This window comes from Loxodonta africana, chromosome 6 (genome assembly GCF_030014295.1).
Source record: "Loxodonta africana isolate mLoxAfr1 chromosome 6, mLoxAfr1.hap2, whole genome shotgun sequence".
NCBI classification, from domain to species: domain Eukaryota; kingdom Metazoa; phylum Chordata; class Mammalia; order Proboscidea; family Elephantidae; genus Loxodonta; species Loxodonta africana.
In genome coordinates, this window is record NC_087347.1 from 70,528,733 (window position 1) to 70,555,548 (window position 26,816).

A 26,816-nucleotide genomic window follows, 5' to 3' on the forward strand; every position below is an offset into this window, starting at 1 on the left:
CCAGATGCCTATCTTACCCATGAGCAGTACTCAGAGTATACAAATATTACTGACATATATATTGCCTATGTGAACCAGCTCAAATAATTATATTTTAAGCATAACATGGGAAAAGAAATCACTAGTGTATCATCCGATAATAGTGCCAAAGGAGAAATCCTAAACCAGGTGTCATGGCAGTGGATCCACAAATAAACCATGCAGGTATCATTCTGGGAAATGAGCTCTATAACTATCTTCATGAGTAAATCCATGAAAACACGAACATTATCCTCTACACATAACAAAGCCTATTTCTTGCTTTGAGTAATATTAATTCAAGTCTTTTTATTGAGAATTACATATTACAGGAAACATACTCAAAGTCCAAAAAGACAATTTCTTTCCTACTCCTTTCTTTCCCAAGGTCAAACAAATCAATTCCCACCCCTCATGACTGGCTGTGTATAAAAACCAGTTGCTGTCTAGTCTCCCTGACCCATATGTCAGAGTATGACCGTGCTCCATAAGGTTTCCAATGGCTGATTTTTCAGAAATAGATCACCAAACCTTTCTCCCGAGGCACCTACAGGTAGACTAGAACTCCAACCTCTCAGGTAGCTGCCAAGAAAGTTAAAAAGGTAAAAAAGGGAGGGAGATTAAGAATTTAAACTTACGGTACTAACAATAAACCGTAAAAATCTTACAAAGAAAAATATTTTAAGATAGTAATAAAACATTTTCACCTTTTACTAATTTTATTTCAATTGACTTGAAATGTGTTAGACCACCAACTACTTCAATAGTGAATAAAACTTTATGACTCACCTACTCTGCCTAGTCTCAATTTCTACCACCAAAAGCCAGTCTTAGAATAAATATCGATAGTGATATTTAGTTTCAGAAACTACAAGTTTCTGAAAAGGAGGAAATGATAGGAAATGGGAGTGAGGGAGAATATTTATCCAGTGCTGTCAAGATGCAAGTTACTGGTATTATTAGCACATCAAAAGTAAACTTGATGCTCGAGACACATCAACAGTTACGTGGGGCTCTTGGAATAAAGACCAGAATCTTCAACTTGGTCTACGAGGTCCTACTTGGCCTTACACATCACCATCTCTACCTTCCTGGCCTCATCACACCTCCCGATTCCAGTCTCTGTGCTCCAGCCACACTGGCCTTCACCCAGTTTGTGAATGTGCCATGCTCCTTTCTGCCCCACAGACTCGCTTGTGTTGACTCTTCTGCTTGGAACAATCTTTCCCTCCTACTGTGTCCTCACATCTGTGTGCAAACATCACTTCCCCAGGCAGAGCCAGCTTCATGAGGCTACAACCTATGCGGCTGCACAGGACCCCACGCTGGCTTTAATCCTCTGCTATTGCAGTCTTGAAATTTTTAATAATTTTTGAACAGGGGTCTCACGTTTCCATTTTACACTGGGCACTACAAATTACATAGCCAATCCTGCCTTCAGGGAAGCCTTCGCAGACATCCTTGAACAGTTCAAACACTCCAAAACACTCTCTTTACAAACTTTTATACATTGCACACCCCTTTATACTACCACTTGGAACCCTGGTAGCATAGTGGTTAAGAGCTTGGCTGCTAACCAAAAGGTAGCAGTTTGAATCCACCAGGCACTCCTTGGAAACTCTATGGGGCAGTTCCACTCTGCCCTATAGGGTCGCTATGAATCGGAATCAACTCGAAGGCGACAGGTTTTCTTTTTTTGGGTTTTGTACCACTTATCACAGTCAACATTTTCACATCAACTTGAGTGACTATTTGTTCATTTATCTCCCCTACTAGAACATAAGCACCAAAAATCCAGAGAGTTCATGCTTGATTTTTGCTTATCACTTTATCCCTAGCACCTATTATATAACAGGCAATCAGCAAACAATGGCTGAATAAATCTTTGTTTCTATTACTACCATTATCTTTACTGTTATTACTCTGTACCATTTAGGGTAAAAATTCAGCAAAGAAGCTAAGGAAACTACACAATGTGACAAAAAACAAAAACAAAAAAAAGGACACTTTACCTAGAGAACTTTAATACTACAATCAACAACACAACTCTAAAAATATTAAAACAGCTGCCTAAAATAGTTGACAGAACCTGATTCTATAAATTAGCTACATATTTCCTACCTTGCACCAACCCTAAAACTGGAAATCTGTTTCAATGTTTTATATGAAAACATATAAAACATATAGCCTTCATCAGATGTTACCATTGTTACACTTCTAGGCCTAACAGTCAAGGCCCTCAACCACGTGACAAGCCATCTCACTATTCCCTTTTCCACATCCTAGGACTCTACTCCAGAAGTCACCATGTTTTTAAATCTAATGTCTCCATCAATAAAATATTTGCACAAGCAGCCCCAAATGGGTTAAGAAATCAAATGCTTGGTATTTCTGTACTAATATATCATGTACATTTATAAAACATACACTTCAAAAGAAAGTTAAAAAAAGAGGTTAAAAAAAAAAAAAAGATCAAAATTCGAGTTCCAATATTTTCTTCCTGTACTGCAAAGGACTGTCTTGTACCACAGGATGCACACACCCCACCCCACTTTGGAGAACATCGCTCTTAATAAATAACTAATTATTTGACATTTTAGCAGGGAACACAGCCATTCACGTAAACCTGAGCAAGGAAAAGTCCTCCTCTATCTATCCTGGTGAAATCATCTTCTTTGACCAACCAAAAATCTTGGAGAGGAAATCACACACATGAATTAGTGAGGAGGATGAGGACGCCTGCTTGCCCACCTACCTACCTAACAACAGGATCCTCATATCCAGCCAGAGTACTTAAAATTTCCCCAACACGCTTCATACATTCTCACCTTCATGACATTGCTCAAATGGTTCCCCACAGCCCAGAATACTCCTTCACCACCACACGTCCAAATCTTTTTCAAGACCAGGTTTAAATGCCACCTCCTTCAAGAAGGCTTTTGTAACTAAACAAATCTAATTTCTCCTTTATCTATACTGTTGATAGCAGTTTGTACTTGTCTTATGTCTTATGCTATTTTCTAGTCTATTCTAATGTGATGACAATATCTTATCACTCCAGAGTAAATTCCAAGTGTGAAAAATTCCTATGGTCTGGGGGCATTCATTAAAGACTTGGTTTCTCAACTGCTTCAAACTGAATATGGCATTTACAATAATATATACCACATATCAAATTCAAATTAAGCAAGATTTAAATTTTTTGTCTAATTACCATTTAAAGCTAGTATCTTTATTACAAGAGTTCCAAAGTAAAACTATCTACCTTTCAGAAGTTAATTTTTTCAGGATAAAGAAACTACTATGTATATTGTTTTTATACCAAAGCACAAACTTACTCTAAGGTACTCTAGTGACCTGCATTAATTCACTCTTTAAAATTAGAATTACTTCTTATTCACTAGCAAAACATCCATTAAATTTTCTATAATTTTTATAAAGAATATATTCCTAGTGTATAATATAACGAACATCTAGAAATAAAACAAATATCAGAGCCCCTCACAAATAAGCTCACATCCAAATAACATTACTAAAAGTCTTTTACTCAGTTAGTCTTTTACCTACTTTCCAATTTTGCCCAGACCTACAGCCTACTTATTTTACATTTAGTGTCTCCTTTGAAGCCCTGGTGTTGCACTGGTTAAGATCTCAGCTGCTAACCAAAAGATCGGCAGTTCGAATCTACCAGCCGCTCCTTGGAAACACTATGGGGCAGTTTTACTCTGACCTATGAGGTCCCTTAGCAGGAGGAAAAGAGATGCCTCTTAAAGTTTCAGTGTTTAGCAGGGATGAAGTGTTTTGTATTCAAATAAGTACTTCTTAAATTAAAAAAAAAACTTTCTCCACTCCTATAAGCATTTATGTGAGAGAGTAACAAAGCACACACTCTTGGACTTTTCAAAAGCATAAGATAAATAATGCATAAACAAATACATACATACATATTTTTTAGAAGTATTAAAAATATATATATTTGCTTCTTATTTATTTTAATTGTCTTTAGGCTACCTATTTTTTAAGCTTTATCATCCAATGCAATATTTTTTTAATCAATATTCTTTACTACTAGTCCATTATAATTTTTAGTCAAATGACTGCTGGCCAATAAATTCACATATGTATACCCCTATGTCTCTTAAAGGCTCTATATTTATCTGCAGTATTCTCTTTTAACTTTCAAGTTGAGTGATATGTCATTCTGGTGGCAGATGATCTATCTATTCCATTCAACTCAGAGTATTTCACAGTATAAAAGCACTATGACCCGATAAACTAGTCATAATTCCAAAGTCCATCTTGCAACGATCTAATCTAAGAGGACAAGAAAAGGGTCACGAAAAAAGGTGCCCTCTTTTTCCTTTTTTTTTTTAAGTTCTGCATTCTTAATGTACATCACGACTCCTCTGGCATATGAATGTAGGTGAAGACATAATTTGTAGAATAATAGGCACTAATATTACATGCTGCTTCAATTCTGTCATATTTCCAATCCATCAAATTGATTAATGCCATAATAACTCTATACAAACCTATCATTTGTGCACTAATGAAGTCAAACTCAATTTATCCCTAGGCAACTAGATTCCAAAAGCTCATAGACATCATCTTTTCAGCCTACCAAGACTACTTAGACAGCGTTACATATATGGAGCAATAAACACGTGTAGCATATCTCCAAATTTGCATGGCTTTCTGCCAAAGGTGTAAATGCCAAAAGTGTAAACACTACTAATACAACAAAAAGCTCAAAGAGCATTTGGCAGCTCTTTAACATGGACAAGTTCCTGCAAGACACACAGGGAAAAGAAGGAAATAAATTTACTAGCTTGCCATGAATACTATAATGATGCTCTCAGTGATATCAACCTAGACAAAAAGTTCAAAACTCATCAAGTTTTAAGGCAATTATGATATGAAGGTTTTATTTAAAACAGATTTTTAAGATGTTTACACTTCGTCAAAACTAAAACTTAAAAGGGCTATGTATTATGTTTAACAGCAATTCAACCTACAAACTCCAGTATAATTCAAAGATAACACCATATCCCAGATAATACTGATTGTGAAATTATTAAATAGTAATACCCTTGAGCCACTGTCCCATAGGGGGATGTTTAATGATATTACACAGGATGTATAAGCAGGAAGTGACTCTTCCCACAAAGCGGGTTTAAAATTATTCTCCCACCACCTCAACAGTCAAAGATCACAGTTCATGTCAGGAAGTAATTCATTTCAAAAATCAGACTGGGCTATGAGACATAAAATGATACCGGCAAGGAGTGTGCTTCTTAGCTCAAGAAGACACATGAGACTATGTGGGCAGCTCCTGCCTGGAGGTGAGATGAGAAGGCAGAAGGGGCAGGAGCTGGTTGAATAGACACAGGAAATACAGGGTGGACAGGAGGAGTGAGCTGTCACATTGTACGGAGAGCAACCAGGGTCACATAGCAATGTGTGTATGAGTTTCTGTATAAGAAACTAACTAGGATTGTAAACTTTCACCTAAAACAAAATAAAAAAAAAAAGAAAGTGGCTTATCTTGGAGAAGGAAAAAGGGAAATGCAGTGTCATGCTGTCATTTCCATAAACCTCAAAAACAGGCAGTCAGCATTCTGTAGCATAATGGGAAGGCTACTTAAAGAATATATTTCGAGCAAGTGCAGATACAAAGATTAAAGACTACATTAGATTGAAGTAATGGCTCTGAACCAAGAAGCACATGTTCTAAGACAGAGAGTAGACTGGAGAAGTGTGAGATACAAACACAAAAGGATTCCCAAACTCTAAAAGAAGATTCAGACCAGATCTATTCCCTTGACTACAAGTTATCATCAATCCTTATGGAGATATGACTTGTTGACTGACATCAGAACCCACTGTATATCCTTTATTGCTTGTTGTATATAAATATGTATAGTAAATTGTACATAGTCCTCATTTCGAAAAGTGAATTTAGCTACATTCTACAAATCTGTTTTTTTCATTTATTCAGTAAATACTTACTGAATGCTTATAATGTGCCAGGCACCATTCTAAATGCTAAAGATACATTTATAAAGAAAACCAAGTAACTGCCCTTAAGGCACTCATACTCTAGTGGTATGTATGGCCAAGCTCCATATTTCTGACCTTTATAACATTTGAAGTTTAAAGAAAAAAAAAAATAGTAGGATCTACTGACTATGACAATAAAGATTATCTGGCATACCCATAACAAGGCTTACTTCTGTTTGGGCTACATGTTACATAAGAACTAAGAAAAAATTACATACAACAGTACACAGTCTTCAGAATGCCTAATGACTGCCAACTTACTGAACCCATGACAAGTAATTCACATAATATCCCACAAATTCCTCATCAAAACTCCAGCCACTCATTTGTAGCAAAGTGGTAAACAAAAGGTTAAAATTACTCTAAGTGAAGTCACATGAATGAATGAATGATGTAGTAGAATTAATATCTATGGTACATACTGCCATTCAAGAACCAGAGCATGGAAAGCAAAACAGCCTGAAAATGCAGGAAAACTCCCTCACATCCAAACTTGAGGCCCAAATGAACCTAGAGAATAATGACAATCTATCCCTTTCCAGTCACACACTATTAGACTTCCATGTAGGTGATAATTATAATTATGAAGGCGGTGATAGCCGTAAAGATTCCTCAAGACTCACAGAGCTTATATCCAGAATATATAAAGAACTCTTACAACTCAATAATAAAGAGACAAATAACCCAATTTTTAAAGATGGACAAAGAACTTGAACAGACATTTCTCTAAAGAAGATATATGCATGGCAATAACACATGAAAAGACGTTCAACATTTAGTCTTTAGGCAAATGCAGATCAAAATCACAATGAGATATCACTTCACACTCATTAGAATGGCTATAATCAGCAAGACAGATAGTGTTTACGAGGACATGAAGTAATTGAAATTCTCATACACTGAGAATGTGAAATGGTGCAACCACTTTGGAAAACAGTTTGGCAGTTCCTTAAAATGTTAAACATTGAATTACAAGACCCAGCAATTCCACATGTAGCTATTCACCCAGGAGAAATGAAAACACATGTCCACACAAAGACTTGCAAGTGAAATGTTCATAGCAGCATTATTCACAATAGTTAAAATATAGAAACAGGCCAAATGTTCCTCAATAAGTGAATGGTAAACAAAATGTGACATAGCCATACAATGGAATACTACTTGGCAATAAAAAGAAACGAAGTACTGATATAAGCTACAACATTGATAAACTTAAAAAGCATTATGCCCAGTGAAAGATGCCAGTCACAAAAGAAAACACACTGTATGACTCCATTTATATGAAATGTCCAGAATAGGCAAATCTACATAAGTAGAAAGTAGATTAGTAGTTGTCTAGGGCTGGGGGTGGAAATAGGGAGTGACTGTAAAAGGATAAACCAAAACCAAAACCAAACCTAAACCCATTGCCATCAAGTCAATTTCAACTCATATTGACCATATTTGGAAACCTTTGTGGCGTAGTGGTTAAGAGCTACAGCTGCTGACCAAAAGATCAGCTGTTCAAACCCACCAGAAACTCCTTGGAAAATCTACGGGGCAGTTCTACTCTGTCCTATAGGGTCACTATGAGTTGGAAGCAACTCAGCAGCAATGGGTTTGGTCGGGTATGGTTTATTGACCCTATAGGACAGAGCAGAACTGCCCCACAGGGTTTCCAAGGCTGTAATTTTTACAGAAGCAGAACGTCACATCTTTCTCTCACAGAGTGGCTGATGGGTTCAAACCACTGACCTTTCGGTTAGCAGCCAAGTGCTTAAACACTGCGCCACCTGGGCTCCTATAAAAGAGGAAGGAATGTCTTTTCGGGATGATGGGAACGTTCTAAAATTAGATTAGTGATAGCTACACAACTCTGTAAATATACCAAAAAATCATTTAACTGTATACTTAAAAAGGGTAAAAATCTTAATAAAGCTGAGGCAAACAGAAATTTTTAAAAGACTCATATTGCATTCACTGTGTGTAATGTGCATTGTTCTAAGTGCTTGACATATATCAGCTATCTCACAATAACTTTATGAGGCAGATACCATTACCATTATCCCTATTTTACAGTAAGAAAACTGAGGCACGAGCACAATAATTTGCCCAAATTCACAATGCTGTTAAGTGACAAGAGTAAGCAAACACACAACTAAACAACTAAGCAGAGCCCATAAATACACATTCTCTGGTAATACTTATTAGAATTAAAGCAATTATACTCACCCTAGGACAGTGATTCTCAAGCCTTTGTATGGAATATTGCATATTTCCGCCAAGCCTTAAACTCAGAGATTCTGATACCGTAGAGATAAGGACCAAGAATCTGCACTTGCAAAAAGCACCCCCAGTAAATCTAATGCAGATGGTTTGTGGACAACACAAAAAAAGGGCTGTCCTAGGGACCTACATTGCACTTGGAATAAGATTAAGTTCTTTTCACCTTTTATATGCATTTGCCTCAGACAATGTGGTACTGGAATTTGCAAGTTAATTTTACTCAAGAAGACTTTTGCCCACCTTATTCCACTCAAGTTTTGTGGACATGGCTTCAAGCTGTGTTTTAAAACACGCCTTAGTAACACGTTGTCATTTTATAGCGTTCAATAGTAAGCCTTTAAGATTAATGAACTGAGGCTGCACTGGTTTGGGAACCAAAGTAGTTAAATGATAGCTTTTTCATTAGATTTAATCAATAAGGAAAGTAAAATTAAGCTAGTAATTATAAGACTTGAACATCAACCATCTAAGCCTAGAGATCAATTTCAAAATGATATTCAAGGATCAATTTCATAAAACTGACAAACTTCTAGAGGTTAACAAGGGTCAAATAAAACTCACAACCATCCACAAGCTAATAACACAGACTAAAGGGAAAACAAGTCAAATGAAAAACCTTCCATTCTTGCTAAGTATGCATGTGTCAGGTTCTCAAGTGGTTATGCTTAGACTTTGTCTAATTATAAAAATGATATGCCATTTTTCAATAATTTACACTAAAAAGCAGGCCAACCACACATGGTTATTATGAATTAACAGATATGAACTTGTTTTTTAACCTTGTAGCTAGAACTCAAAACTTGAATTCTCTTTCTAAAAATGACAGTATGAAATTCACAAAAGAAGAGAAAACACTGACACCATGTCTAGGCTTTTCTCGAAAATAGAGATGAACCTGACAGCAATAGCAGAACTGTAGGCATGCCTCGTTTTATTGCGCTTCACAGATACTGTGTTTTTTTACAAATTGAAGGTCTGTGGCAACCCTGAGTACAGCAAGTCTTTCGGCACCATTTTTGCAAAAGCATGCGCTCAATTCATGTCTTTGTCTAAATTTTGGTAATTCTCGCAATATTCAAAACTTTTTAATTATTATTATATCTGTTATGGTGATCTATGATCAGCGATATTTGATGTTACTATCCTCATCGTTCTGGGGCTCCACAAACCATGCCCATATAAGACAGAGAATTTAATTGATAAATGTGTGTGTTCCAACTGCTCCACCGATCAGCCATTCTCCCATCTCTCTCCCTTCTCAGACCTCCTGATTCTGAGACACAGCAATATTGAAATGAGGCCAATTAAAAACCCTACCAAACCAAAAACCAAACCCAGTGCCGTCGAGTCGATTCCGACTCATAGCGACCCTATAGGACAGAGTAGAACTGCCCCAAAGAGTTTCCAAGGAGCGCCTGGCGGATTCGAACTGTCGACCCTTTGGTTAGCAGCCGTAGCACCTAACCACTACGCCACCAGGGTTTCCAAAAACCCTACAGTGGCCTCTAAGTGTTAAAATGAAAGGAAGAGTCACAGGTCTCTCACTTTAAATCAAAAGCTAGAAATGATTAAGCTTAATGAGGAAGGCATGTCAAAAGCTGAGGCGGGATGAAAACTGGGCCTCTTACACCAGTCAGCCAAGTTGTAAATACAAAGGAAAAGTTCTTTGAAGGAAATTAAAAGTGCTACTCCGGTGACTACAAAAATGATAATAAAGCAGAACAGCCTTATTGCTGACATGGCTGAAGTTTTAGTGGTCTGGATAGAAAATCAATCCAGCCACAAAATTCCCTTAAGCCAAAGCCTAATCCAGAGTAAGACTCTTCAATTCTGTGAAGGCTGAGAGAGGTGAGGAACCTGTAGAAGAAAAGTTCGAAGCTAGCAGAGGTTGGTTCATGAAGTTTAAGGAAAAAAGCCACCTCCATAACATAAAAGTGCAAAGTGAAGCAGCAAGTGTTGATGTAAAGCTGAAGCAAGTTACCCATAAGATCTAGCTAAGATAACTGATGAAGGCGGCACAGTGGTTGAGAACTTAGCGGCTAACCAAAAGGTTGGCAGCTCAAATCCACCAGTTGCTCCTTGGAAACCCTATGGGGCAGTTCTACTCTGTCCTATAACGTCACTGTGAGTCAGAATCAACTTGATGGCAATGAGTTTTGGGCTACACTAAATGACAGACTTTCAAGATAGACAAAACAGCCTTATGTTGGAAGAAGATGCCATCTAAGACTTTCATAGCTAGAGAGGAGAAGTCAATGCCTGGCTTCAAAGCTTCAAAGGACAAGCTGATTCTCTAGTTAGGGGCTAATGCAGCTGACGACTTTAAGTTGAAGCCAATGCTCATTTACTATCTGAAAATCCCTTAAGAATTATGCTAAATCTACTCTGCCTGTGTTCTATTAACAGAACAACAAAGCTTGGATGACAGCACATCTGCTTATAACATGATTTACTGAATATTTTAAGCCCACTGTTGAGGCCTACTGCTTAGAAAAAAAGATTCTTTTCAAAGTATTACTGCTCACTGACAATGCACCTGGTCACCCAACATCCATTCTGCAGCCCATGGATCAAGTAGTAATTTCAAGTCTGATTATTTAAGAAATACATTTCACAAGGCTATAGCTGCCATAGATATGATTCCTCTGATAGATCTGAGCAAAGTAAATTGAAAACCTAATGGAACAAATTCACCATTCTAGATGTCATTAAGAACATTCGTGATTCATGAGAAAAAGAGTCAAAATATCAACATTAACAGGAGTTTGGAAGAAGTTGATTCCAACCCTCACGGATGACTCTGAGAGGTTCAAGACTTAAGTGGAGAAAGTAACTGCAGATGTGGTGGAAACAGCAAGAAAACGAGAATTAGCAGTGGAGCTTGAAGATGTGACTGAATTGCTGCAATCTCATGATAAAACTTTAACGGATGAGGAACTACTTCTTATGGATGAGCAAAGAAATTGGTCTCCTGAGATGAAATCTACTCCTGGTGAAGATGCTGTGAACATTGTTGAAATGACAACAGATCTAGAATATTACATAAACTTAATTGATAAAGCAGTGGCAGGGTTTGAGAGGACTGACTCCAGTTTTGAAAGAGGTTCTACTGTGGGTAAAATGCTATCAAACAGCATTGCATGCTACAGAGAAATCTTTCATGAAAGGAAGAGTCAATTGATGCAGCAAACTTCATTCTTGTCTTATTTTAAGAAATTGCCAGAGCCATCCCAGCCTTCAGCGACCACCTCCCTGATCAGTCAGCAGCCATCGACATCAAGGCAATACCCTCCACCAGCAAAAGAATTACAACTCGCTGAAGGTTCAGATGATGGTTAGCATTTTTTAGAAATAAAGGATTTTTTAATTAAGGTATGTACAGTGTTTTTTTAGACATAATGCTATCACACACTTAACAGACTACAGTATAGTATACATAACTTTTACATGTACTGGGAAACCAAAAAATTCATGTGACTCACTTTATTGTGATACTCGCTTTATTGTGATGGTCTAGAACCAAACACACAATAATCTCCGCGGTATGCCTACATACAAAAACAGCTGTTTAAGATTAAGAGTGCAATTTCTGGCCACGAAATGCAGAGAAGACAAACAGCCCCACGTAAGTATTAGACCTCCATAATGTTAACCTTCAAGGTGCAATAGTTTAATGGTTCTCTGAATGTAATCCCAGAAAATGCAAAATAGATACCCCCCACGCTAAGGAGCAGTTCCCCCCACTACTCCAAAACAAATAAATATCATAAATGTTAATAATAGCACCTATTTTTAAAATTTAAGTTCCTACCATATACTCCCTATTTTAAGTACTTACATACACTCTCTATCTCCCATCAAGCTAAGTAAAAAATCATCTATTTCTCCTTCCTCACTCCTCCCAGCTAGCTATGAAACAAATGATCCCCTACAGAGGATTTGACTTGTTATTATACCCCCTGAAATCTTGGCAGAACTGTAGGATTTCCTAAGAAGAAAAAACAAGCAATAAGGTAACTTAGCCTTCTCGTCACAGAACCCCTTCATGAATATGAGAAAAGGGATAGAAAAACCTCAGAGATTAAATGTATTTAACTGAATAACAAACACAGGTTATTAAACTTCTAAAATGTACCAGGGACTATAATAAAAAGACAAAAATGAAAATAAAACTTTTATTGCTCTCTGGGATCTAATTTTCTCGAGTGGGTGGAAGGCCACAAAAGGGGATTAGAAAGGAGAGTGATTGGGATACATATAAACAATCACTGACAATATAAAAAGTGAATACATAACCCAAACAAAAAAAGAGCAAAGGACTTGAATAGACATTTCACCAAAAAGGATATTCAAATGGCCAAGAAACACAAGAAAAGATGTTCAACGTCTTTAGCCATCAGAGAGATGCAAATCAAAACCACAATGAGATATGACTTCACTCCCACTAGGATGGCTATGATTAAAAATAATAACAAGCGTTGAAGAAGATGTGGGGAAACTGGAACCCTTATCCATTGCTAGTGGAAATGCAAAATGGCACACCCATTCTTCAAAAAGCTAAAAATAGAACTTTCATAAGACCCAGCAAATCCCATTCCTAGGTATATACCCAAATGACTTAAAAGGAGCAACACAACAGAAATATGTACACCAATGTTCATTGCAGCACTATTCACAATAGTCGAAGAGTAGAAACAACCTAAATGTCCATCAACAGATAAGTAGGTAAATAAAATGTGGTACATACATATAATGGACTACTACTTAACCCTACAGAGAAGACCTGATATATGCTACACTATGGATGAAACTTAAAAATATTATACCGAGTGAAATAAGTCAATCACAAAAGGACAAATACAATCTCACTTACATGAAATGTTAAGAATAGGCAAATGTATGGAGACCAAAGTTATTTGTGGTTACCAGGGGTAGGAGGAAGGGGCAAAGGGGGAACCACTATTTGGGAAGCAATGAGTTTTTGTTTACATGATGGAAAATTTGATCTTGGTTAAGGGTAATGATTACACAACATGATGAATGTAATTGTAATTAGTATCACTGAGCTGTACATCTGAAAAAGGATGAATTGGCAAGTCCTGTGTTACATTTATTTCTTCAACAACAACAACAAGAGCAGCTACTGAGGCTGATTGTGTAAAATCAAACACTTCCTGGGACTTATTTTCTTGGTTTGTTTTCTTTAGGAGCATGGTTTCACTGGACACCAGTCAATTGGCCTAACACTGTTTTTAGTGTTTCTATTCTACCTCCCATTTCGTTGCATAGTGCCTGGGGTCTTAGAAACTTGCAAGCAACCATCCAAGGTACAACAATTGGTCTCTAATTGCCTGGAACAACAGAGGAAGGAGAGTCAGGAATCAGAGGAGGAACTGGAATGCTAGAATGTGTCCAATTGCCTCCAAGAACAACTGTTTCCTTTGCCATGAGACCAGAAGAACTACATTCTGCCTGGCTACCGTTATGAAACATTTTGATCAAAGATTCTACAGAAGAATTCTCATCAAAAGAAAAAAAATGTGGAGGAGAATTTCAAATTCTCTTGGAATACAGAGTTTCAGGAGGAATTGAGGCTGGATGACCCGGAAACTATTACCCTGAGATAATCTTTAAACCATAAACTGAAACTAGTCCCTGAAGTCATCTTTAAACAAAACAATAGTTTAATTAGTAAAGAATGAAAAGGATACCAAGAATGGTTGCACATCTTAAAGAGTGTAATCAGTGTCACTGAACTGTACACGTAGAAATTGGTGAATGTTTTACAAAGTATATTTTCACCAAAATAAATTTAAAAATTTTTAAAGTGAATACAAGCACAGATCTTGGAGTCAGACATACCTGGGTTTCCTTCCCAACTCTGCAACTAACTGTCTGAATGACCTCAGGCAAGCTGCTTAACCTCTTCTTGCCTCAAATTTCTCATTTATAAGAGAGGAAATATAAGCTACTGTGTAAAGTTGTTAGAAGAATAAAATCAGATAAATTATGTAAGTGCTCTATTAATATAAACATCAGCTGAGAAATGTATATAAAGTACTGTAGGAATACTTAAGGAAGTAACTAAATCTGCCTGAAGAAGTCAGAAAAGAATTCATAAGGAGATGAAATATGAACTGGGTCCAAAAAATATGTAGAAGTTAGCCAGATAAAAGGTGAGGGGCAGGAAGAGGAGATGTTTACCAAAAATCTAGCACGCCTAATTTAGCTGGGGGGGAAAGAATGTAAAATTCTCAGTAAAGGATTCCAGAATTAGGTGCCTTTGTGCACATTTCTATTATAACATACACCAATTTATACTGAAATTATCTGTTCCCATGAATGTGTCCTGCACAAGAATGTAAGCTCATCAATGGCAAGAATTGTGTTACTCATTTTTGTACCCCCAGCACCTGGCAGAGCACCTAGTATGAACTAGGTACTCAATAAATATGTATGTTCTGCAGAAAAATATAAGCAAATCTTCCGCTGTCTAAAGCCTGAAAGATATCTAATGGCAAAAAAAATGCTGTAACTCTGGAAATAAGCCCAACAAGCCAAATTACAGAATGATAATATCTCCACAACGTATACTAAATTCAACGGTATAAACTCAAGATACTCACTTTCTCTCCAAATTGTTCAATAGTTCTTAACTAGAGAAGCATAGCCAAATCATCCATGGAGTATTTGAAAAATATACTTGCCCTAGAGTCATCACCCTCAACTTTTCCATGTAATAGGCCTGGAGTGAGAAAAAAGAGAATACATGTGTGTGCACATGCTCACATGCACGTGCTGTGGGGAATACAGCACACAGCACACATCACTTGTTTTAGAGAGCTCTACAGATAACTGATTGTAATGTACAATACCCCCTTTAAACACTATTCTACCCACCCCCGACCTCCCATGCATCCCACCTGTTTTACAACCTCTATTAGGAGTTCCCAGCCCTTATTAAAACTGGCTCAGCAGGGCCCTCTGCACCACTAATATTACCACATTGGTTACTATGGCAAATTATATTTCTTAAAGATAGCCACAACAATATCTCCCAACCCACAAGCTCTTCCATACCCTTACCACTCCCCCACTAAGAAGTAAAGTTTAATTCCCATCTCTTGAATCTGGGCAGGCTTGTAACCCTCTTGACCAACAGAACATGGCAGAATTGATGTCACCTGACTTTCAAAGCTAAGTCATAAAAGATGATGCCACTTCTATCTTGTTGGCTTGGACACTTCCCGTTGGAGACCTGAGCCACCATGTAAAAGATGTGACTACCCTGCAGCCCCCAGGCTCTGAGGAAGCCCAGGCCGCATGGAGGGACCACCTATATAGGTATTCCAATAGACTACCCCAGCTGTGGTCCTAGCCAGCACCAACTGCCAGGCATGTGAGTACAGAAGCTTCCATATGTTTCCAGCCCTAAACCACTGAATCACTTCCAGTCTTTGAGACTTCCCAGCTAAGGACCCAGACATCATAAAGTAGAGACGAGCCATCTCTGTCTTGCCCTGTCTGAATTACTGACCCACATGACCCATGAACATACTAAAATGGTTGCCTTACTCCCCTAAAGTGTGGGGTGATTTGACACACTGAAACAGTAACTGAACAGTTACAGTTTTGATCATGACTATTATCACAGATTTATCATTAATGAAAGGCAATTAAATGCTGATTCATCTGAAGTCTCAGAATTTCTTCTGTTCATCTAAATCAGTTACCAAGCTGGCTCCTGACCATATTATAAATTCCAAGTTACTGCTTCAGATATATATTTTGACATTTCCACCTTCGCTCCAGTTTTTTTTTCTCCAGTTAGTTTCATTTTATTAACCCATTACCTTGAAACTTTGCCTTCCTGAAATCTCACCCCACTTCCACCTTCCTGACAACATTACTAGTAGTCCCAGCTACTAGTCCCAATTTGGTACCCAGTGACCATAATGGCTTATTCACATCAATAAAAATTCTGACCTGATGGCAGTTATCTTATTCTGGGATTGAGAAAAGAGAGAATCTCAGAGAAAAAAACAATTTAATCCTGCTAGCCCAATTCAAATCATGCCATAATCTTTTTATAAAAGGCAGACCAGTAAAGTCATTTACCTATGATACAAAGATAATCCAAAACTGTAAATAATAACATATTTTATGTCTTTAAACTGTACCCCATGATTTTTAAAACATCTAAATATTTAATAGTCAATTTTTATTACAGTCTCCAAATAACCACTAAATGATAGTATGAGAAAATCAGTACAAATACCTGGCAAGAAGAAGTGAGTTTAGACAGAAAATCCATCAGGAATAACTCACAATCTCAACTGAGGAAGTTAATGTTAACAAATAGTTAACATTAAGTAACTGGTTGTAGTTCTTAACCATTGGCCAAACCAGAATCTCAAACTGATGAACAGTAATAGAAAAATTACAGTGGTAAAAATGACTACTGAAAAAATCAGACAACTTTTATTTTTACATTATTTCCTATTGACATACATTTTTAAAATTTATAAATAAGAAAATTAGAAACACTACTTAAAATGCATGAGTCAAAACATTTTCCTATATCATTATAACTAATAATCAAAAGAAAAGGACGTCAACAAAAGGCCAGATCATTAAAGAGTTAGCTGCCAATATTACTTCAAAGAAATAAATACTAGAGTAATGATGGCCTCTTCATGTTTAACAACTGAAACATTTTATTTATGTAAAGTACTAGTCATGCTCTAGGTTGACCCAGATATTATGACACATGGGGGGAAATTCCATTACAATATCGAGAAATACTGACCCAGTGGATCAATATGTACACCGACAATCTTTCCTAAAAGTTCAAACACAGGTTAAGTCACAAAGAAACTTCTTTGGCTTATAGAAGTTTAGAGGTAAGAATATATTACCAGCACAAAAACATAGCTAAGTGTGTAACAACAATGAAATGGACTTTATGGTTTCTATTTTGCTAACGCAGTTAGTTAATGGGAATTGTCATGACAAAATGATTGTTTTTTATGAAAAGAACCTTATTACTAACGAATCAAATTTCATTTTTACTACTGATGTAAAAAAGTTCAAAACCACGATTCATTTATACAGTGTACAAAAATAAGAAAATTGTTCAAGAATAGAGTAGAGGATCATTTTCAAGGCAATAAAAAATTAAAGCATGCATTTCTCTTACTGGCAAGGCAAATACTTCCCTTCTACACATAAATGCAGCTGGATTTGCTGAAGATTATTTTCTGTCTCTGAACAAAAAATGAGAAGCCTGAACTTTCAATATCTCATCTTTGTTTGATAACTTAGTCCATCTGTTAAGTGCTTATCAAGAAATTTCTAAAATGTTTGAAAAATGTTAAGTTTGATGACAGTTTCTTTCAATTTTCACTTAAAGATGGGAGGCTTGGGCCCACATTAATAACTCAAAAATCATCACAGAAATAAGACTGACAAATTTAATAGGGCGTCCATCACCAAAATCTTTTAAATTAAAAACTAAAAAACATAATTCCAGAGTATGAAATAACAATAAAACATACCAGAAAATTAAAACCCACACTATATCTAAACTATGGACTATTACAAGATCAGAAAACAAGCCTTTCAAGTGATTTTAACATCATATCAAAGTTTTCTAAAAGGTAACAAAGCATTGCCTCTAAGAATCTGGTTTCCATGCTATTCACAAATATAGTATCATAAAATAAAATACCCCACACTACTGTCAACAAACTTGACTTCGCTTCTAAAGGGAAGTATTAACATATTTTGTCTTTGTTTTACTTTACCATCTGCCCCTTTAAATTCATAACATCAAGTTCATATATGTACCAAGGTGATAGCACTATCCACCCAAAAACCCACTGCCGTCGTTGATTCCAACTCATAGCAATAGCACTACAGTATGAGACTATTCGTATGACTAATATGAATGAAAAAAAAAATTCTCTGAAATGTGATAGCCAGATCAACAACTTCTCAAAAATTCCTCAGTGCCTTTCTCAATACTGGAAAATCCTCCAAATATTGAGTAAAAATAACTAACAAAATATATTTTCAAGAACAAAGAAACAGATAATTGCAAATTACCTGTTGCAATTACCAACATTAAATATTCTGATATGCAGATGCAAGAGCCTTTACTGTCATTTCATTCATTCTCTCCTAAACATACCTTGTGAGCAACTGCATCACTTCTAAATTAAGGACTTTTAGCTTATATCTTCCACTTCTTTGAACCCTTCTGAGATGCTTTTAAGTCCAGATTCCCCAGTACTTATATGGAGGAGAGAAGGGATAGAAAACATCTATTACTGATACTGAAAAAAAAATTTTTTAAACATGTCTGTTTTGACCACACTTACTTTCAAGATGCTTACATATGGGTTCCACGGGACATTTTCAAAACTACTTTCCTAGATCAGACTATAAATTAATGCTACTGCTAGAATGAAGTTATTAATAAATTTAAATAATTAAGCACCCACATGCCCACAATGAAATATTCAAAGTCTTCTTTTTCCATCCTTTATATAGTTTACTGAGCTTCTAAGAACAGAACAGATGTTGTCCTGATTTCAAAAGATTAATAAAATACAGTATGATGAAATTAACTGAAATGCTTAAAATACAGCAAGGCACTGGTAAAATAATAAGATAATTCAGAAAAGATGGTATAACAGTACAGGCAGTCTCCAAGTTAGGAACATCCAACTTACATACAGTCTATAGTTACAAACCAACCCTGTAAAGCCTGTTATATTAAAAACTCAAGGTACACACAATGGTTCTTAAAAACAAACAGGTGCTACTTTGTGATGCACATCAAAACTAGTTGTTATTATTACTGTATTATTATGTTAAAGATATCTTAGTTTATCTGGAAGTGTTTAACGTTTTTTTATGCATGAAAAGGTACCATATACTAAGACAAACATGTGACTAACTGAGGTTAGATGTGAACAGTACCTAACTGTTCCTACTTACATACAAATTCGACTTAAAGACAGATTTAGGAACGGAAGTCGTTCGTAATCCAAGGATTGCCTACAAATAAATATGAAGACACTTTGGACATTTTTCTACCAATTACCCAAAATGGTAACTGGATACCAGAAGTAAAAAGGTAACACCCTCAAAGGCACCCCTGCTATAAGGAGAAAAGTTTTTAGAAAAGTAAAAATAGAAACTACCATGTATGAGCCCTTATTATTTACCACACTATACTAGATGCTTACTATACATTACAAAATATATTATTCTTACTCTTTTAAATGAGGTAACTGAGTCCTAGATAGGCCTGCCCAAGATCACAGAACAAGAGGCAGTGCAGAGATTAGAACTCAGCTGTCTTCCTCCACTGACCGCTTTCTTCAGTTTCAATAGCCTCATCTACAAAAAAGAATAATGCCTATCTACAGAATTAAATTGTTAATATTAGCAACTATATATATAAATTACCTACCACAGCATCTCAAAAATGGAAGCTTACTCTTATAATTAGTTAACCAGCTACCTGCCAGCTAAGTTCTTAAGACTAAAACTTTTTGGCAATGTCTAATACACAAACCTCCACTGAAAAAGACCCAGAGCATACACACTTACGACCTATACCCAAGGTTCAATTTTATAATGAAGATAAACATGGCTGGAACTTACCAAATGTATAACCTTAAAATAAATATCCTAGAATAATTTGTTATAAGAGTAATTTTAATTATTGTAGATTTTTATATTGCTGAAATAAATTATGTATTCTATTAAAAACAGTTTCTAAAAGCTTTATAAAACTTGAATCTGTACACAGCTGGAGGCAAAGTCTGGTAAAAGAGAAAAACTGACCAGTATGCAGCTAAAAATAGCATAAACAAACATTTATTGAGTGCTTACTGTGTTCCAGACACAATGCCAAACACTTCATATATTTTCTCATCTAATCTTTAAAATAATATATATATTATCATCACCATTTTACAAATGAGGAATCTGAGACTTAAAAAACCCAAGGTTCCATGGCTACTAGCAAGTACATAAACAAGACCCAGGTCTGACTCACTCCAAAATCCATAGAAAGTATAAAAACAAGGTGAAGGAAGCAATTAACACGGTAGCAGATTTCTGTTACTTAGTACTCAGCTTCTCTCTTCCCTTGTTTTGTGTATATCTGATGGCACTGAAGCGCCCTAGAGCCTGAAAACTCTCCTGGCACAGGAATGGACAAGTGAGTCAGACCTGTCCATCAGAGTATTCCATCTTTTTGACTACGGCGACTGCTCTAAAAGGAGCCCTGGTGGTACAGTGGTTAAGCACTTGGCTGCTAACCAAAAGGTCGGTGGTTTGAACCCACCAGCCACTCTGCGGGAGAAAGACACAGCAGTCTGTTTCTCTAAAGATTTACAACCTTGAAAGCCCTATGGGACAGTTCTACTCTGTCCTGTAGGGTCGCTATGAATAGGACTGACTCCACGGCAACAAGTTTTGACTGCTCCAAATGTGGTCACACAATCCAAATTGGGTTACTCAATCCTCCCCTAGGATATAGTCATACCCAGCTGATTGCTTAAAAAAAAAAAAACCTCAAGTAATGTATTGGAAAACCTTACCATTAAAAAAAAAAAGAAAGTAAAAATTGAATATACACCAGTTGTTATAAAAGATTTTGAAAACCACTCAATATTCAGAACTTTTTTTTATCCTCCTTTAAAGTTCTAAATCCAACATATCACCATCTAGAGTTCCAAGATATTCATTCAAGATTATAATTTACCATTCTTTTCCATATTATTGGGAGCCCTGGTGGCACAGTGGTTAAGAACTCGGCTGCTAACCAAAAGGTTGGCAGCTCGAATCCACCAACCGCTCCTTGGAAACCCTCTGGGGGAGTTCCGCTCTGTCCTCTAGGGTTGTCATGAGTCGGAATCAACTGGACAGCAGTGGGTTTGGGATTTGGTTTTCCATATTGCTGAGTCAAAAGAACAATTCAAAATCCTCTTCCACTTTAAGAAATTTATCCCAAGAAACTATTGAGCCAATGCATATCGTATATATAAACACAGTTTACAACAGAGAAAATAATCCATATACACCTGTGATGGTTTTGGATGTATCAACTTGGCTTGACTGAACTACCTTTCTCAGACTTCCTTTCTAGCATGTTAGAGCCGGCTACAGTGTATATTCTCTAGCAGGAATTAGAAAAACAGAAAGAAGATAGCAATTGTTTTGTAGGGTACGCATATCTTCTCCCAGGTATTCAAGCGCTAATCTAGGTGCTGCTGTGAAGAGATTTTGTAGGTATAATTAAAATTCCTCATCAGTTGACTTTACATTAACCAAAAGGAAGATTATTCTAAGTGATCCTGACTTAATCAGTTGGAAGTCCTCTAAAAGAAGGCCTAACTCCTCCCTGATACCAGACACTACAAGCAGCAGCAGGGCCCACTAGATCCTCCCTTCCTGACAGCCTGCCTGTAAACTTCTAGCTTCAGCCTGAACTTGTGGGGTTCTAGCCTGCTCATGATGTTCCCTTTCTGCCTGCCTGCCTGCCTGCCTTGTAGATTTTTCACTTACTTGGCTAGCCCCTACAATAGTATAACTCAATTCCATGCATATATAATTTCTTACTGGTTCTGCTTCTCTCATTAACTGACTGATAAAAAATAAAACGCCCAAAATATCCATCAGAAGAAGACTAGATAAATATAGTTTCTTCATTACAATGAAATGTCATTAAAAATGATGATGTATAATTCCATTTATGAACATGGAAAGAGACACCAAATGTTATATGACAAAACAAGTTATAGAAAAGTATGTATACTATACATTATTTATGTCAATTTTTTTTTTTTTTTTAATTTAGGGAAAGAGAACAAGATGACTTTTGTTTACCAAAATTTGAATGATGATGGGATTTTAAAGTCTGAATCTAGATGCTGCAATTTCAGGTGACTTTTGCTTTATTCTTTATACTCTTCTGGATTGTTTTTATTTTTTTACAATGGCTACGTATCATTATTATCATCAGAGGGAAAAAAAGAAGCTTTCTCATTTGACAGGAAAAAAATAAGTCAGGTAGACATACAGTTTAAAATGGTGCCCTGAGTTAATTCTTAAACGACAAAAAGGAGCTATCCTAGGAAAGCAGACATTTCAGGCAGATAGCAACATGTGCCAAAATTGGAAACTACAAATAGTTTAGAAAGTTCAAGGAAAAGAGTGACAAGAGATGAGACTAGTGAGACTTGGGCTAAGTTATGGAGCTTCTACGGGACCAGTCCCTAGAGAAGGATATCATGCTTGGTAAAGTGCAGAGTCAGCAAAAAAGAGGAAGACCCTCAACAAGATAGACTGACACAGTAGCTGCAACAATGGGCTCAAACATGGCAATGGCTGTGAGGATGGCACAGGAATGGACAGTGTTTCATTCTGTTGTACACAGGGTTGCTATGAGTCGGAGCCGACTCAACAGCACCTAACAACAAGTTGTGGAGTGTCTTATATGCCTCACTCCAATGGAGAGCCAAGGAAGGTGTTAAAGCAAGAGGCATCACATCAGCATTTCAGGGAAATAAAAACAAAACAAACCATTAAGGCTTTCAGTGTGGAAACTGTATTGGAAGGGGGCCAGACTGGAAGCAGAGAAGCTTATTCAAAGGCTACTACAGTAACCCAATCAAGAAATGACAAAAGGCCTAAACTAAGAGAAGAGTAGTAGAGATGAAGAGAACAAGTCCTTCGGTAATATTAAGGAGTAAGAACTGGCAGTTCGAATCCACCAGGCGCTCCTTGGAAACTCTATGGGGCAGTTCTACCCTGTCCTATAGGGTCGCTATGAGCCGGAATTGACTCGACAGCACTGGGTAAGAACGGACAGAACTTGGCAGAGGATATATTGGTAGCAAAGAGACAGAAGTAGTTCCCTTAAACTTGAGAGTCCAGGGAAGACTTCCAAAATAATGTCCTTAAAGGTCTCAAGGAGCGCACTTTAAAAATATTACAGATGGATACAAGTTGCTTTTAAATATTTCCAAAAGAAATACTAAACACAGTGTTTTGGCTTCACTGGCAGGAAGAATAAGTAAATTGTTAAATACACTAAAAGTCAGAGCTCTAAACTACAAAAACAGATTCATGATTACTTCTTAAGTTATAATCCCACTGCCGTCGATTCGATTCCAACTCATAGCCACCCTATGGGACAGAGTAGAACGTCCTCACAGGGTTTCCAAGGAGCGGCCGATGGATTTGAACTGCCGACCTTTTGGTTAGTAGCCTAAGCTCTTAATCACTGCACAACCAGGACTCCAATAATAGGACTAAGTATATATATATCTCTAACATCTTCAGGTTGACCTCTTTCATGAAAGCCCTATTACTGCCAGAAACAGAATACTGTGAATTGTGGTCGGATTTGAGTCACACTGATATGTCAAACACAGGGTTTCAGATAAATTATCATTTTAGCCCTCCTTTTTTGGTTTCTTGTTAAAATATAATCTTTTAAGTTTTTATAATTACAATCATTTAAATTACAAAAGTAAAACACGCTTATTACAGCAATCCTAACAATTCAGAGGTGTAGTTTAGTCTCTCCCTCCACCCCGACCAACACCGCAGCCTTATCACCCTGAAGTTACTGGTTTAAGTTAGTTGAATAGTCTTCCATAACTTTTTCTTTGCTTACATAAACATATACATGTCTACATAGGATTTATTTACTTAACAACAATGTATTCATACCAAATATATATTACTCTGTAACTTGTTTTTACTCAACATAATCATGGCTTTCAAGCCAAGGTATTTAACAAGCACACCTCACCATTTTTTAGCATCTGCAATATTGTATAAAATTTATCATACCATAATTTGCTATACATTTAGGATATTTTTAGTTTTTTGCTATTACAAATAATGCTATAATTAATATTTTTGTATATTTCTTTAAGTGCTAGTCCTTGCATCCCCAGAAGTGGAATTCCTAAGTCAAAGGATAGCATGTCTTTAATTCTAATAAACATTGCTAGATTAAGTTCTAAAAAAAAAAGTCATGTTTACAAACCTACTTAGTTTGAAGGTAACTGTTCTCTGCATGCTCTTGTCGGTACTAGAAATTATATTCATTTTTGCTCTCAGTAGATGAGAAAAATTCTATTTACCGTTAGCGATGGAGAGCATCCTTTAAAATGTTCATTGCCATTTGCATTTCCCCTTGTGTGAATCACCTGTTCATATTCTTTGCCCATGATCCTGTTGGGTCGTCTTTTTATTAATTTGTAGGATCTTGGGTATAGTGTTTTTTATTACATAAAGTTTTTTAAATTTTTCTGCAATCAAACCTGCCAATTTTTTTCTTTTATGGATTCTGTGCCTTACTTAAAGCCTCCTCTACTATCCAAATAATCTATAGTTTCTCCTATAAAACCCAAAAACCTCTACTATCCAAATAACCTATACTTTCTCCTATATTCTCTTCTAATTATTTTATTACGACTTGGTTTTTGTTCTTATTTTTTATCTTTAGTCTATCTGGAATTTATTCATGTGGTGTCATGACTGAGGAATTGTCCCAACACTATTTATTGAATTATCCATCTTAGAGCAATGAACCCACTGTTGTCTTGTCAATTGACTCATAGTGGCCCTATAAGACAGAGCAGTACCGCTCCACAGGGTTTCCAAGGTTATAATCTTTAGCGAAGCAGGCTGCCACATCTCTCTCCCACGGAGCAGCTGGTGAATTTGCACTGCTGACCTCTCAGCAGCCAAGTGCTTAACCACTATACCACCAGGGCTCCTTCTTAGGGATATACCAAAACCAAACCAAACCTGTTGCCATCGAGTCAATTCCCACTCATAGGGACCCTATAGGACAGAGCAGAACTGTCCCATAGGGTTTCCAAGCAGTGGCTGATAGATTCAAACTTCCAACCTTTCGATTAGCAGCCAAACTCTTAACCACTTCTTAAACTTCACTAATTGAAGGATTCCAAACATTAAAAGTTTACTGAAAGACATTCGTCATTCTCTCTTTAAAAGAAATTACACATTGGGACACAAGCATACATTATACAAATATCAGCATACACTGTAAAACGGTCAATTTTCTTTAACTTAGCAGCAATCTAAATCTAATTATCTTACCATATAAAACTGATCTTTTTAATGTAAATGGTAATAATAGCAATAATCACTGAAATCTCAACATTATTCATTGGTTCAAGTCACAAATATCTATTGAGCACCGTCTGACAGGTGGTCAGGATACAACGGGGAACAAAAGTATGACCCCTGCTTTCATGGAGCCTGCAATCTAGTGGAAGCTTCTCTATTTTAAAAAACAATAAATTTATTCTAAGGTGGAAAAGGAAAAAAGAAATGTTCACACAAATTCAAGGCAATGAAAACCATTTTGGCAAATTTTATGACACTCAGTACTTCCCACTTCCTAAATACTACCTTTTTATTTCAAAAAGAAACCCTGGTGACATAGTAGTTAAGAGCTACAGCTGCTAACCAAAAGGTCGGCAGTTCGAATTCACCAGGCGCTCCTTAGAAACCCTACGCAGCAGTTCTTCTCTGTCCTATAGGGTCACTATGAGTCGGAATCGACCCGACGGCAATAGGTTTGGTTGTTTTTTGTTTGTTTGTTTCATTTCAAAAGTACCTACTTAATCCTGGGGACTATCTGATTACTGGTCTTATGCTGAAAATACTTTCAGGGATTTAACAGTAAATCCACTTAAAGATTAATTATTACCTAACCATAACCAACACTTAGAATACCTATGCCTAGTTCCCTTGTTTTCTCAACAATACTTAACTTCTTTTACCATAGTAAAAAAACAACCTCAAAACAGAAAGCATCGTAATTTTAGATCTACCTGCATCAGTCATGCTCAGTCCACCAAATTAAAGGTGCTTCTTAAAAGCATACGTAGATTTAATACGTTTCAATGAATCCTAGAGACCTGGAGAATGGGAGTGTTGTGTTGCTTGGAGAGGAAGCAAGAACTTCGGTGGCCCCTCAATGACAAGAGATAACAAGGGCGACTTATCAGTGGCAGTCACCTTAAACTTTAGGTCCCAAGACCAAGAGGAGCCCCCACTCTCCAAGCCTTCGGTTGTTCAACCCCTGTGGCCACGCCCCCTAACTGAATCCCAGCCCAAGGCCTCCTCCACACACACTAGCCCCTCGAGGCTGAACCGGGCCAAGGACAAAGCACCGCCCAGGAGACGAAGACTGGAGTTCGACCCTGGCGGGGTGACCTTAGCCAAGTGTCTCCACCGCAGTATTCTCATCACTGAAACGAGGATGATACTCCATGCCTGCCTCTACCCACAGGCCTGGGTTCAGGACCTAGCGCCTCAAGGCTAGAGGGAAACTCCAGTTCTGTACCCCACGCTGCTTCCTGCGACTGCCCGGCGCCAATCCCCCCGCCTCGGTCCACAGC

The 26,816-nt window shown here is 37.0% G+C and overlaps 1 protein-coding gene across 1 annotated transcript in view; it reads right to left on the reverse strand.

Moving 5' to 3' along the window:
- Positions 1 to 26,816, reverse strand: part of MTX2 (metaxin 2) — a 97,256-nt gene that overhangs the window by 65,809 nt on the left and 4,631 nt on the right. The window lies entirely within an intron of this gene.